This window comes from Enoplosus armatus, chromosome 4 (assembly GCF_043641665.1).
Source record: "Enoplosus armatus isolate fEnoArm2 chromosome 4, fEnoArm2.hap1, whole genome shotgun sequence".
In the NCBI taxonomy this organism is placed as follows: Eukaryota; Metazoa; Chordata; class Actinopteri; order Centrarchiformes; family Enoplosidae; genus Enoplosus; species Enoplosus armatus.
Window position 1 is genome coordinate 22,437,452 of NC_092183.1, and position 9,997 is coordinate 22,447,448.

Sequence of the window (9,997 nt, forward strand, 5' to 3'; positions counted from 1 at the left end):
CAACACCATCAGCAATGTCGAGAAAGCTTCCTCAGTTCCTTTGTGAATGACTTTTTCCATAAACGCTGCACAGACAGGCGTTTCTCAAACATCTGGATGCAGGCTGTCAGATACAAATGTGCTGTATTTATTTAGGTTTTCCTCGTATCTCCATGACATGGAGACTCCTATCGGATCTCCTTTCCCTCTTCTGGTCTCTTGGCTGTGGTTACCATTACCAGGATTTCCCATTTGGGCCACCCAGACTAAAAAAAACAAAACGCAAGCATTTCAGAGCTGTAAGCCACGTTAGGCAAAAGCATCCACCAAAACTTCAGATGTCAGTGGCCTGAGTCGAGCCGTCAGCAGGATGGAAGCATGTGGCTGGACTGCTGAAGCAGATGGTGGCACGTTAGGCCCGGGTCATGTTAGGGTTCACCTCCATGGGCAGCATGAGTTGTGGAGAGACGTGTGAAATATATCCCTGATGGGTCCCGGTGACTCCCCAGAGAACACGGCTATCAAATGGCACCTGGGGCCATGTTAACTGCACAGATGCATGAGTAAGAAACCACGCGTGGCATCGGGACCCTTTCCACAAGTCATAGTTTCTCCCGGCTGGGTTGCTGTGGACAATATCGTGACGGAGAAGATGAGTTTCAAAGATGGAAGTCGGTTAGAGGTGGATATAGGTATCCGATCTCTCGGGAATTGGGATGATAAAGCAGCTGTCTGAAGACACTGGGTGGAAGCAATTTTTCATTTATAACAAGAAACCTTCTCTTCAAACAGTAAATGACAGCAAATGAAGTACTCGTTCATTTCACACATCCACGATATTCATAGCAGGAATGAAGAATGTCAGGGAGAAAAATTAGACTGGAGATGTTGACCACAGAATCTGGGCTGCAGTGTAAGAATGGTCCTAAACTTTGACTTATGAGTCAAAATATTCTCAAAAGTCAAAAGTAGGACTTCAAATATTTGCATAAAGAAGCTAAAAGTAACTTTTAGTGACAGCAGTGACTCCAACGTGTAGGAAAATACAATCATATCCAAAATGTCCTACCCATACCTATAATTCATTATTGCATAAATGCTTGAGACATGCAAGAACAAAGCTTATCTATACATTCTGTCTGGATGTTATTTATAAAATGCTTTAATAATATTATAATATATTACTCAATTAAGAAATTACAGGCAAATTTATAATAATAAAGATAATTTTTTATCTCAAATGTATAAATATTTTTTATACCTGATTTAGATGTTTACTGTGAACATTAGGAAGAGTCACAGTAACACATGAACATTGAATTGTATTCATGCTGATTCACTTTTTCATGTTGTGTAATACTGTTAACTTAGGAAGGTGTATGCGTGGCAGTTATTCTTAAATGTAACAATCAAAGCGAAATGATGTCAGTCTTCGAATTTTGAGGTACCTAAAAACGACACAATGTTTAGTAGATAGTATATATATGCATTTTGGTAGAAAGAAAGAGGGGTAGGGTCATAATTTCCTGCACCTTCATATGATTAACTGTAATGGATTTTTCAGGACGAGGATCTACAATTCAAAGTTTCCTTTTTATTATGGCCATGTCCTTACACTGAGGGCTTGATTAAATCCGACAAACAGAGGCCAGCCAAGTCCGACTTGAACAAAGAAGAGTTTCAGGTGTGCTTTGCAATACAAAAAAAAATATGAATGGGGCATTTGTAAAGACACTTTTCTGTGAAAAGCAGCAGAGAATCCATAGTTGTGCCAAAAAGCTATTCAGCCCCTCACTTCAGAGGAAGTCTGGGTTGTGAAAAGGAAACGGAATGTAAGCTTTCCACTCACAATAACCTAAAGGGGGTTATGCTCCACATTTATTTTGGCAGGCTTATTGCAATGGAATATTTAGGCCATTCAAGAGATTCAAAAAACAAAACAAAACAAAACAAAAAAAACAAACATATAGTGATAGTAAAACAAATATTGTGAGCACCAGCAAAGGAATACATCACAAACAGATACGTGAAGTGAAACCACCAAAGAAATGAATTAATGGAATTCATTTTAATTGTGACCAAAAATATCCTCCTTACAAGCGACACCTTTTCACACAACTCATCCATTGCCGAAGTACAAAATATTTAATGAAGTAACATTGTTATTTTATCTACACTAAGTCTGAGGTACAGTAGATACAAGGGTTCCACTGGTGCGAAAGAGATTCCCTGTGAATGTACATGAAATAAGAGACTAGACTATCCATAATGTTGTTCTAATTCAACCCAGGTCCCGTGTGAGCTTTACAGACACAGGCTCTTCATTCTGAACCGCAGATATGTTCTTCAACCCATAATGTTCATTGTCTGCGTGTTGGTGGTGAGCTGGCTGGTGATGTTCTTATAAAGCCTCTATTCTTTGGTTTTATAACCGTCAGAGCATTCATCCCTTTCAGATCGCCTTGCGGTCGGCTTCTGAGGGGCTCGGGTCTGTCTGTCTCTCAATGGTCTGGACTTACAGGAGGCTTTATTTTCATTGCTTGGAGCGGTGTCCTCTCAGGCACCAAGGGCCTCTCGCCAGCGCTGTGTTTTCCTTGTCAACAGCTACTGTTTTCTTTAGAGGCCTCACACTCTCACCGATAGCGCTGCAGTAGCATGAGGTGAAGAATCCCCCCCCCCCACTGAGTGACATTTGTGGAGCAAAACAAAAAAAAATCCCTCATCGAAGACCCCTGTATGGTTCTAATTATAACACGTTCGGTACTGAGCCTTCCATTTATGAGTCCAGCTTAGGTCTGAACGGACTGCTACACAGATGTTGCTGCTTTGTGAAACTAATGCCTGTTGCATGTGATGTAGAGGGATGTAAATCACATTTGGTGGCTTAAGTCATCAAACTTGGGCCTTCTAACTGTGGCGCTCCAGTGGCACGGTTGTATGTTTAATATCCTGCAGATGTGTGTAACCTATTTCAACTAACTAATTAAGATACATGTCTTCATTGAAGCCGGAAAATGGGTCACAAAGTCTTCCACCCCTGTGCCCACTGCATATTTTACTCTGGCTGCAAATGCCTTTTTTTGTGGCATTGCACCTTTTTGTTAGGGACCGTATGAAATAAAATGACTAGGATGGGGAGGGGGAGGGGGGTGAACTTTAGGTAATATTTTTCTATGGACGCTCCCTTTGTCTCAGACAAAAAAAAACTGCAATGATCTATGACAATATTGGTACAACTTACCAATAAGAATTTAACATGCTAAATAACGTACCCCAGTTTCAACATTAATGTCTGCTTATTCATTTTGAAATGTAATCCCAAAATGTATACAAACAAAACAAAACTGTGCGTTCCCTTCAGCTGAGCTACTAAATTAAATGTGTCGCTGTAGCTTGGTGAGATCAGACGTCTGTCCGTCATGATTAAACCAAAGCCTTGATGATGATGATGACTGAATGAATAAGAAATGTCCTGGTGACGTTAAAAGTATTGAAATCAGAATGCAAAACGATTATTAACACTTATTAACGCTCAGACTACAGGAGTTTTGGGACGATTTATCCCAGATTCACCCCCTCCCAACAATCGGAGGAGAAATCTGGTCTGGGACCTTGGGTGGTACCGATGCTCGGCCCAGATTATCTGGTAACGTGAGGGGTTTACAGATCCCGTCTTGAATCTCCCGACCTGATCGCAGGTTTGTCAATTGATTAGATTTTTTAAAAAACATGTATAATTCTTTAGAGTGACGGCTGAAATAAAATATATATATATCCTTTGTTGAAGGATTCTTGAGATAGGTGGGTTCTCCAGACAGATGCTTGGAGACGGGCGGCGTGCTGGGTGTTTGCCGTGGAAGACGGTGAATGATAGAGTTAAGAGCTGCAAAACCGAAAAAAGGCTGGTTCACTTTCAACACCCCCTGCCTCTAAATCACCGTCTTGACACTAACACCTTCACTGAAGGTGCCCGTCTGAGCCGCGGCCCTCCAGCTCCCTTTAACTAGCCATTCATCAGACAAGCCACCACTGCTTAGCTTAACTTTTACCTCTCAATGTCACATGCACTTTTTTTTTTCCCGCTGCTGCTCTGAATGTGAAGGACAGTGTTTGTGCATTTCAAGCCCGCCCCCCCAAAGGCTTTGATCGTTCACGTTCAAAGACTGGTGCACCTACGAGCACCTGGATCCTCCTCGTGGTTTACAAGGTGCAACTATGTGGCAGAAATGATAATAATAGTTATTATTTCCATCCACTGCTGTTTGAAAGGTGGGCGTTAACATGGAATGGGGGCATTTCAACGTGACCATTAAGTTGCGAAACAGAAATGAGGGAGAGGAGTAGCAAAAGAGGTTAAGAAGACGGTGATGTGAAACAGCGTATAAACTACTTGTTTAGATTGCGTTACACAAACTGTCAGACCACTTTCCTTTTTTTGTGTCTTGTCCAAAAATGAATTTAGGATAATAATAACTTTGGCAACTCACCTGACTGAACAAATGCCAAACAAAAGCTCTGGTAGTCAAAACGTCAGCAGCACCACATTGGCTTCCTGCCCCCCCCCCCCTGCATTTGAATGGTAAAACCTTGCGACTTGGCTAAGCTTTCTCAGCGTACATGTATCACAGGCTGAAGTCATGTTGAACAAATTACTGGCACCGATTCAGGGGAGAAGACCGGGGTAAAAAGTTCCTTTTCACCTTTTTCTCCATCAAACTTGTGCTGTGTGGCAGCTTTGTAAGAGCAGCCCCTCCGGATGCTTATTACCGCCGCTGTCAAAGCGGCTGCAGCTCGGGCTGATGGCATTTGACCGGTGCAGAGAAACATATTTCAATCAGGGGGGGACAGCACACCTCTGCAGATGTTTATTTCAGCAATTAAAAGAACTTTGAGACACTGACCCCATCAGTAAAGTCAGTTTACAGGGGTGAGACTCAGTAAATTGCAGCCATTCCAGAGATCCCCTTGGGAGCCATAGATGGGGCCCTGACACTGGCGGTGCCCCCCCCCCCCCCCCCCCCATTTTAATGAATGAAATGAATTAAGGCTTCGTTCCATTCAGGTCAAACAGAGCCAGGGTTTTGCTCACTGGAGAGACTCTGTGACACTAAATGGAACAGCACCCTAATTAATTTCATTCATTAAACCTGTGTTTGCCTGCTATATCGCGTCAATATGGCTGCTGTGAAAAAAGGTCTATTACTGAGCCTGGCGATGAGAGCAATGAGAGTGAACCAAAACAAGTGTTGGGCCGTAAAAAACCCCCAAGACACTGACCTGAGAAATGCTCAGAATGCTCCGTAGAACTGTTCAGTTTCACAGTTGTTAATATAAAAATATTGATTATAGCAGCTCTAATTACAACTACATGAAAACACAACCTGCTGTTTTCTTCTACAAATTAACTCTTAATCTGAAAGTATAAATCCACCTCCCCTACAGTTTATTAGATTCGGTGGTTTACCTCGCCCAAAGGAGGCGCAGATCCACATAAAATGATTGAATTAGCTTTTTAATGGAAAACCGCAGTCTCAATGCTGTTTCAGCAGCTTTTCCACCCTACTAAGAATATAACATATGGGTAAAAACACTGATTACATCAGTCCAATAGTACTGTTATCAGCTTTAATGCACATTTTAAGGATGAGAAAAGTATTGGCATGTGGATGATTTATGGTTACAGTGGAACTGAAAAGCAGTGACATGGCACATTGCTCTCCGTAAACAGTGTGAGTGGCAGCGGGCGGGGGGAAATCACCCCATGTTAATGCTGCATGATTTTCTTCATATCTGCGGCACACCACAGCACCAAGAAGTTGGTGGGCTCGGGCTATCCACGGTGTCCAAGAACAACCTCCACAGGCCTGAGTCACTGGCTGCCGGCCTCCGGCTTGGCCCCTGATGGTGGCCTCTGGAGTATACGCTCGCAGAAAGACAGTTTTCTAGCCCGCACAACTCGTAAACTATGACATAACACAGAGTAACCGCCCCTCAGGGACACATCACCTTCCTGACACAATGGCCCATATGAGATCTAGAGGGCAAAATTCAAAGGTCGTTACTGCAAATGAAGTGTGGGAGGTAGTCCTAAACTGTCCAAAGGGGAGGCATGAGCAAGCAGACTGGAGGTTTTTGCGTTGGCGAGTCATCAGACTCCCCAGACATACTGGGAAATGTGGGTGGTGGCGGGGGGAAGTGACTAACAATATCCCTTCCCTCAACAACTCCTGTTGAGGTGCCCTTGAGCAAGTAACTTAACCCTCAGCTGCTCTGGTGCGGCTGCTCAGAGGCCACGAGTAGAGGTCTGGGAAGCTGTGTAAATGGATCTGCAAGAATATTTTTAATAAGTTTAGTTTCATTTTGGAGACACCTTTAGGAGCTCCTTGCCAGTGTTGTTTTTTTAAAGTACACTTATATACTACTACAATAACAAATCTGTTCTTATTCATTTTCTATTGATGAAGTAGTTTCCTGTGTCTGGTCAGCCACAGTGTTTTGCTCATGCTCATTGACCCGATCCATTTATTTTGGATCTGGTTATTGAGCATTTGTTTTGGTTACGTCTTTGGGGACCAATTGCATACTGTATATGTATTTGAAGGGCCTGGTCACACCAGCATTAAAATGGTGAAATTTCAGAACAAAGTAAGTTTGCGCAATTCTTTTGCGCACAGAGTTCAACTTTGAATAGAATGATATGATGTTGTATCTAGTCAGGGTAACTTCTAGTAGCTGTTTGGCTGACATCACTGTTTAGCTATGCTGATGGCCTCGATGAACTGCTCCTGGTGGGCTGATTCAGGAGGAGCTGAGGTAACTCCTGGCATCCAGGCGGTGGTGACCTGTAGCTGGCCCAGAGTTTGTCTGGGGAGGAGATCACATGCAGTGAAAGCAGACACACGGGCCGACATGATGACTGATTTCTGTCTGTGGCACAGTGTTCTTAACGTGGGGAAATTTTCCTGTTGCGTCAAGAGCCCCCCCGGGGAAAGGGTTAATCCTCTCAGAAGATTGATATGGCTCGGTTTTTCCTCTGCTTCCTGTGTTTTTCAGTTCAAAGAGCCACTGAGTTATTGCCAGCGACACTCGGTTAAACATAGAATCCATTGTGTGCTTTTCCTATGATATCACTTGTATTGTCAGCTATTCAACAGATTTTTCTTTGCACACAAATTGAGCTCTCATCAGGCCCAATTAAGTCAACATATGGCAATTATTACAGATTAGTATCTCCCATCGGCCAGGCTAATTGGGTAGGTCTGATGGCATTCTGTGTCGGCCATTAGTGTTGAATAGGGTTTAACAGAACTAAAGCCCAACTTAAGCCGCTGCGGTGATTTATGCTATCAAATTAGGAGTGTCAAGCACTGGGACCAGTTTCAGAGCCTCCCTCTACTCTCCTGACTAATGTCTGATAGATTCATTAGGCGTCCGCTTCTTTTCATCTGTTTAATTGCCACCATTAATCAAAATTACCCCCCCTGCACCGCTGAGCGGAACCAGAAAGTGGTGGTGCTCACTTACAACTGCCTTTACGCCCACTGTAACGGTCTCCAGTCTCTGCTCACCTGCAGTGGCCGAGGCTTCGGTTGTGCTTCACTTTGCCAATAATTGCTCCCACTGGATTTAGCCGAAGTTGCTAATGATCAGATAAGTGTTCGAACGTGGCTCTGGAGGGTGAAGTCATGTGTTTTCTTTGTGCTCCAGAGGTCAAATCAGTGGGGGGGGGGGGGGGGGGTGTCTTGTCTGAGGTCTGCAATCCAATCCTCTGGCCCCTCTTGTCTCCCCACGTCTGCAATTGAGTTTTAGAATATTGTGAAATTGAGATACATTTACAGCCGGCTGCTTGTGAGTGGATTTTCTTTAAGTCTGCTGGGAACACAGATAGTCTGGAAAAGTAATAATGGCGCAGAGGGCTGGAATAAGTTGTAAGTGTGTAGCTGATTGTCTTAGCGCAACGCTGCGTATCAGTAGCAGGCAGTAACGTTTTTTTCTATGAAACGTAAAAAATATTGACAAATACTACTGTTTAAAGTTCCCAGAGCCCAAGGTCAAGTCTTCAGATGTCTTGTTTTATCCAGTCCAAAACCCCCAAATATTAAATTTACAATGATATCAAATAGACAAAGCAAATCCTCATAATTTTCTGTAATATATAGTTTCAGCTCTAGTCCAATGCCATAGTTTCTCTTTCTACAATATCTGTGCATGGCAACTGTGGTAAGGTTTAGGTTGGGGAAAGATAAAACGTCAATCGCAGTTTTGTAACTGGAGGCAAATTCTGGGCTGATTTCCAATCATCCACGCCAAAATGGTAAATGGACTGCATTTAAAACGCTTTTCTATCTTAATGGACAACGCCCTTTACAACTTTTTCATTTCATTCACACACTCACACACTGATGGTGGTGGAGCTGCCATGCAAGGCGCTGGCCTGCCCATCGGGAACAGCTTGGGGTCAAGGACACTTCGACACATGAGGACACGGAGATCGAACCACCGACCCTAGGATTAATGGACGACCCGCTCTACTGCCTGAGCCACAGCCCACCCCAGACCTCATCCCTAAAAAGTTCTGTGGCTCTACAACAATGTCATGCTACTTCCACCTTTGCTTCGGAGAGAAAACAGTCATTATTCATGTAAGTGTTTGAGCAAATAATGCGGTTATTTTTCTGATTCTTTTCATTCATTTTGCAGGTGTTTGTTCATCAACAAAAGCATTCGCCAAAATGAATTTTGACCAGATGATGGCGCTAGATAAAAGGTCAGGGTAGCAGTTACAGTTCATCCTCTGGGAAACACGAACATCTGTTCAAATAGTCAGTGACTGTCAAAAAACAGAATTTATGAGAGTCATGGTCTGAGGATAACTAGAGTCATTAGAATCAATCCTCTTGGGACCTTGCATATCTTTATTTCATGGCAATCTCTGTAATTTTTCTCAAGATATGAAGTATGGAATTTGCTACATACGTTCAAGATCCCTAACTTCTAATGACTTTGGTGGTCGTCAGACTTTTTGTCTCTATAGCGCCACCAGCAGGTTGATATCTCAACAACTGTTGGATAGATTGGCGTGAAATTTGGACCAGAAATTCATGGTCCCCAGAGGATGAATTGTGATAGATTTGAGCCCCAGACCTTTCATCCAGGGCTGTCATCAGGTCAAAGTTTCTATTGGTCCAACAGATTTAACGTCAAACATTTAGCCTGACAAATGATTGTGATAAAATAGAATGTTTCTTTGACTCAAGGGAGACTCAAGTGTAAACTATTGGATCATTTGGATGTTTACCTAGAAATTACGTTAATCCTTATCTCATTTTCCATTCTCGGTTTAGACAAATTACTCCGATTAGTCATGAGCACATGTAGGGATAATCATGTTCTCAGATTCATAATTGTCAGTTATGCACATCAATATTTTGATGGAAATTGCTTATATTAAACAGTCATGTACTGACCCCCAGGCTTCATCAAATATATTTATTGGTCCCAACAGGATATGGTATCTGTCAATATCAAAATGGACGTGGAAGACAACTGAGTGAGAATGAAGTTGGTGGAAATCCCAGGATAGATCATTAGAGTATCTGCTTGTTGTGCCTCTCGCTTACCAGCATTGAAGAAGTAGGGTATGAGATTTATCGATCACACTTAGCCCCCCTTCTCTCCTCGAGGTGAGGTCATTTAAGATGAGCAGGATTGCTCTTCAACCGGCCTTGCACTTAACCCTCTGATACTGTACTTTGGAGAGGGACGAATGCCCCTAGGCACACTCTTTTTGCAAGCTCTCAATTCTGGAGCACGCACAGCCCTCCAGCTGGCGCAGTGTGTTGTATGTCATCTGGCCCAGACTCTTACCTCACGAAATCATGTCATCCAACCTCATTCAAACTGTCCAAAAATGCCTTGTTCCAGTTAGCAGAGGAGGAAGCAGTCTGCAGATGCGTGTGTGGTTATGCTGAGTGCACGGATTGGGGATCAGTCAACCAGATGAATTATATCAATGAAA